This window comes from Cyprinus carpio, chromosome B19 (genome assembly GCF_018340385.1).
Source record: "Cyprinus carpio isolate SPL01 chromosome B19, ASM1834038v1, whole genome shotgun sequence".
NCBI lineage: Eukaryota > Metazoa > Chordata > Actinopteri > Cypriniformes > Cyprinidae > Cyprinus > Cyprinus carpio.
The window spans coordinates 20,338,670-20,344,669 of record NC_056615.1 but is presented as its reverse complement, the minus strand read 5'-3'; the positions used below and the strand labels follow the sequence as shown (position 1 = coordinate 20,344,669).

Sequence of the window (6,000 nt, the reverse complement as noted above, 5' to 3'; positions counted from 1 at the left end):
GTGTGGCCATGGCGCCATGACAAAGTTCGATGTCTCGCCATGGGAATAGAAGTTGTTGTAACTCAGGCATAAGATGTCCGATCTTCCCCAAACTTCACATGTTCGAAAAGAGTCTTGGCATGAACACATCTGAAGGTCAATATTCCACTATAAACATAGCGCCACCTGCTGGCAACAGGAAATGGCTTGTTTTACACTAACTTAAACATGCAATGTCCAATCTGCACCAAACTTCAAATATTTGGAAAGAGTCATGGCCTGAAGATATCTAAAGGCCAATATTCAGTTATAATCATAGCGCCACCTGTTGGCAATAGGACACCCCATGCCTTATACTAACTCATACATTCCATGTTCAATCTGCACTAAATTTCATATGCTTGATAAAAGTGCTGCACTGAGAAATGTACATGCTGAAATCCAGTTATAGTCATAGCGCCACCAGCTGGCAGCAGGAAGATTGGCACATATAAATGACTTTGACATATTTCTTTTATATTTACCACATTAAACGCATATATCTCGCCCTTCGCTGTTTTACAAAAGCCACCCCCTGGTTGTTGGTGAGGGTGGGTGGGGGGGGTTGTTCGTTGCTTGTTGCTTCGTTTATTATTAGGGCCCGAGCACCGATGGTGTGAGGACCCTATTGTATCTGCTTTGTTTATTATTATTATTATTATTCTTCTTCTTCTTCTCCAAAATGAATCGCATTTTTGAGGGCCTAAACATGCTCGAAAAGTCCTGAAACTTTGCACACGCGTCAGACCTGGTGAAAATTTACGTCTGATATAGGTTTCAGAAGAGGGGTGTGGCAAAATGGCTCGACAGCGCCACCTACCGTAAAAAAAATCAACAGCCCTCGAGCTGTGTTTCACGTACATGCACGAAAATTGGCACACATATGTAAAGCATCAGTACCTACAAAAAAGACTCTTGGAGCAATATCCGAAACCCAACAGGAAGTCGGTTATTTTTGATTTTTATGAGCAAATTTTGCATCATTTTTGTCATTTGCATGCCTTGTATTTTAACGAACTCCTCCTAGAGATTTATTCAGATCAACACCAAATTTGGTATGCCTAATCTAAAGGCCTTTGCGATGTTAAATTGCGAAGATCTTGAGTTTTTCGTTGAAGGGCGTGTCCGTGGCGGCCTGACAAATTTTGATGATTCGCCATGGAAAATGAAGTTGCTATAACTCAGACATACAATGTCCAATCTGCCACAAACTTCACATGTTTGATAAGACTCCTGACCTGAACAGATTGATATGCCCATATTCAGTTATAGTCATAGCGCCACCTACTGGCAACAGGAAGTGACATATTTTACACTGTAACAAAGTACCCCGAGAAATTTTATGACATAATTTTTTTTTTTTTCAGTCACTCTATTCTAAAGGCCTGTGCGATGTTAAATTGTGAAGATCTTGAGTTTTCGTTAAAGGGCGTGTCCATGGCGCCGTCACAAAGTTCGATGTCTCGCCATGGGAATAAAAGTTATTGTAACTCAGGCATAAAATGTCCGATCTTGCCCAAACTTCACATGTTCGATAAGAGTCCTGGCCTGAACACATCTGAAGGCCAATATTCCATTGGGTGTGGCAAAATGCCTCGATAGCGCCACCTATACATTTTCAACGGAGTGCGCCTCGAGCTACGTTTCACGTACATGTACAAAAATCGGTACACACATGTAACACACCAATACCTACAAAAAAGTCTCTTGGTACGAAATTCGAATCCCAACAGGAAGTCAGTTTTTTTTGAATTTTCTCTGCAAAATTTGTGTAGTTTTTGCCATTTTCAGGGGTTGTACTTTAACGAACTCCTCCTAGAGATATATTCAGATCAACACCAAACTTTGTCAGTGTAATCTAAAGGCCATTGCGATGTTAAATTGCGAAGATCTTGAGGTTTCGTTTAAGGGCGTGTCTGTGGCGGCCTTACAAATTCGATGTTTCGCCATGAGAAAGGAAGTTGCTATAACTCAGACATGCAATGTCCAATCTGCCCCAAACTTCACATGTTTGAGAAGACTCCTGACCTGAATATATCTACATGCCAATATTCAGATATCGCTATAGCGCCACCTGCTGGCAACAGGAAGTGACATGTTTTACGCCGTAACAAACTACTCCTAGATATTTTATGACATTTTATAATTTTTTTGGTCAGTTTAATCTAAAGGCCTTTGCGATGTTAAATTGTGAACATCTTGAGGTTTCATTAAAAGGTGTGGCCATGGCGCCATGACAAAGTTTGATGTCTCGCCATGGGAATAGAAGTTGTTGTAACTCAGGCATAAGACGTCCGATCTTCCCCAAACTTCACATGTTCGAAAAGAGTCTTGGCCTGAACACATCTGAAGGTCAATATTCCACTATAATCATAGCGCCACCTGCTGGCAACAAGAAATGGTTTCTTTTACACTAACTTAAACATGCAATGTCCAATCTGCACCAAACTTCAAATATTTGGAAAGAGTCATGGCCTGAAGATATCTAAAGGCCAATATTCAGTTATAATCATAGCGCCACCTGTTGGCAATAGGACACCTAATGCTTTATACTAAATCAAACATTCCATGTTCAATCTGCACCAAATTTCATAGGCTTGATAAAAGTGCTGGACTGAAGAAATCTACATGCTAAAATTGAGTTATAGTCATAGCGCCACCAGCTGACAGCAGGAAGATTGGCACATATAAATGACTTTGACATATTTCTCTTATATTTACCACATTAAACGCATATTTCTCGCAGTTCGCTGTTTTACTAAAGCCACCCGCTGGCGGTGAGCCCGGGTGCGAGGGCCCGTTCATCGCTGCTTGCAGCTTTAATTATTATTATTATTCTTCTTCTTTTTCTCCAAAATGAATCGCATTTTTGAGAGCCTAAACATGCTCGAAAAGTCCTGAAACTTTGCACACGCGTCAGACCTGGTGAAAATTTACGTCTGATATAGGTTTCAGAAGAGGGTGTGGCAAAATGGCTCGACAGCGCCACCTACCGTAAAAAAAATCAACAGCCCTCGAGCTGTGTTTCATGTACATGCAGGAAAATTGGCACACATATGTAAAGCATCAGTACCTACAAAAAAAGACTCTTGGAGCAATATCCGAAACCCAACAGGAAGTCGGTTATTTTAATTTTATGAGCAAATTTTGCATCATTTTTGTCATTTGCATGCCTTGTATTTTAACGAACTCCTCCTAGAGATTTATTCAGATCAACACCAAATTTGGTATGCCTAATCTAAAGGCCTTTGCGATGTTAAATTGCGAAGATCTTGAGTTTTCGTTGAAGGGCGTGTCCGTGGCGGCCTGACGAATTTCGATGATTCGCCATGGAAAATGAAGTTGCTATAACTCAGACATACAATGTCCAATCTGCCACAAACTTCACATGTTTGATAAGACTCCTGACCTGAACAGATTGATATGCCCATATTCAGTTATAGTCATAGCGCCACCTACTGGCAACAGGAAGTGACATATTTTACACTGTAACAAAGTACCCCGAGAAATTTTATGACATAATTTTTTTTTTTTCAGTCACTCTATTCTAAAGGCCTGTGCGATGTTAAATTGTGAAGATCTTGAGTTTTCGTTAAAGGGCGTGTCCATGGCGCCGTCACAAAGTTCGATGTCTCGCCATGGGATTAAAAGTTATTGTAACTCAGGCATAAAATGTCCAATCTTGCCCAAACTTCACATGTTCGATAAGAGTCCTGGCCTGAACACATCTGATGGCCAATATTCCATTGGGTGTGGCAAAATGCCTCGATAGCGCCACCTATACATTTTCAACGGAGTGCGCCTCGAGCTACGTTTCACGTACATGGACAAAAATCGGTACACACATGTAACACACCAATACCTACAAAAAAGGTCTCTTGGTACGAAATTCGAATCCCAACAGGAAGTCAGTTATTTTGAATTTTCTCTGCAAAATTTGTGTCGTTTTTGCCAATTTTCAGGGGTTGTACTTTAACGAACTCCTCCTGGAGATTTATTCAGATCAACACCAAACTTTGTCAGTGTAATCTTAAGGCCTTTGTGATGTTAAATTGCGAAGATCTTGAGGTTTCGTTTAAGGGCGTGTCTGTGGCGGCCTTACAAATTTCGATGTTTCGCCATGAGAAAGGAAGTTGCTATAACTCAGACATGCAATGTCCAATCTGCCTCAAACTTCACATGTTTGAGAAGACTCCTGACCTGAATATATCTACATGCCAATATTCAGATATCGCCATAGCGCCACCTGCTGGCAACAGGAAGTGACATGTTTTACGCCGTAACAAACTACTCCTAGATATTTTATGACATTTTATAATTTTTTTTGGTCAATCTAATCTAAAGGCCTTTGCGATGTTAAATTGTGAACACCTTGAGGTTTTATTAAAGGGTGTGGCCATGGCGCCATGACAAAGTTTGATGTCTCGCCATGGGAATAGAAGTTGTTGTAACTCAGGCATAAGACGTCCGATCTTCCCCAAACTTCACATGTTCGAAAAGAGTCTTGGCCTGAACACATCTGAAGGTCAATATTCCACTATAATCATAGCGCCACCTGCTGGCAACAAGAAATGGTTTCTTTTACACTAACTTAAACATGCAATGTCCAATCTGCACCAAACTTCAAATATTTGATAAGAGTCATGGCCTGAAGATATCTAAAGGCCAGTGTTCAGTTATAATCATAGCGCCACCTGTTGGCAATAGGACACAACATGCTTTATACTAACTTAAACATTCCATGTTCAATCTGCACTAAATTTCATATGCTTGATAAAAGTGCTGGACTGAAGAAATCTTCATGACAAAATCCCGTTATAGTCATAGCGCCACCAGCTGGCAGCAGGAAGACTGGCACATATATATGACTTTGACATATTCCTATTATATTTACCACATTAAATGCATATATCTGGCCGTTCGCTGTTTTACAAAAGCCACCCGGTGGTGGTGAGCCCGGGTGCGAGGGCCCGTTCATCGCTGCTTGCAGCTTTAATGTTAGGTTATGTTTCTTCAGTAAATAAACAAGGTTTTGATGTTAAGGCACATGACAGCAAGAATAATACTTTGAAGCCTGGATTCATACATGATTAAATAGCCCCTTAGGTCCTTTTAAAGGACTATCACATACAAATTTCTCCAACACTGCACTGTCAAAGCTAAGACAAGCTACAGTGCATACGGAAAGGATTTGGTGATTGACAAAATACCAACAAAACTGCCTTTTGACTTAACCTGCTCCTGGTCAGTGAAAACATGCAATGCAAACACATGTTTAAAAGGCATGAGACAAATTAGACAACAATGACACAACAAATGTCAAATTAAATTATTACAACGGCAGAAAAACGATACATCTCGATCTATATCTAACTATTTTATCAGACAGATTTCTAACTACACGGAGGAAGACGCATCAGCCTCATATGCCACAATGAAGAAAGACATGATTTCATGCATTCATGCACTCCCATAATGACTAGTTAGTACATGTGTGACTGAAGCTGAACGCTAATTATGCATCAAAAATTGCTATTCATCCAACACCGTCCTGATAATTTTATAAAATAATATAAACAGCCTGGATGACAGCTGCAATCCTCTGACACACAGTCGCGCGCATCCATTGAGTTCTCGCAACAATGTAGCGCGTGCAAACACAACAGCTGGCAATTCGAGAGCTGAGCCTCCATCAGATATGTTAACAGTTTAAAGTAAACACAGAACTCACAGTCGTGGTGATACCATCTCATTTAGAGCAAGCTGGATTTTACTAAATAATATTGTAGGAATATGAAACCAGAGACTGCCACTGTCCTTCCATGCATGTGGCTTCTTTTATATCTTCTTACCCAACTTAATTTGCACTCACTCTACTTTTTCTACGTGCTGAGACACTGTTGCGATAATATTAACACTTCAGAGGAGCTAGAAAGCTCCGGTCCAGCAAGCAGCTCGCGAGCCTGTAGTGAACGCGACCGG

The 6,000-nt window shown here is 40.6% G+C and overlaps 1 protein-coding gene across 3 annotated transcripts in view; it reads right to left on the bottom strand.

The window, feature by feature from the left end:
* LOC109083778 (CCR4-NOT transcription complex subunit 3-like) overlaps positions 1 to 6,000 on the bottom strand; it is a 367,831-nt gene that overhangs the window by 361,573 nt on the left and 258 nt on the right. Inside the window, exon 1 of one of the 3 annotated variants that reach the window (XM_042744835.1) lies at positions 5,871 to 5,958. The exons of 1 other annotated variant lie outside the window; for it this stretch is intronic. The gene's annotated coding sequence lies outside the window, so the exon portion shown is untranslated. Of the gene's footprint in view, positions 1 to 5,749; positions 5,817 to 5,870; positions 5,959 to 6,000 lie in introns of those variants that run through there. One more of the 3 variants, XM_042744834.1, reaches the window with a different exon arrangement.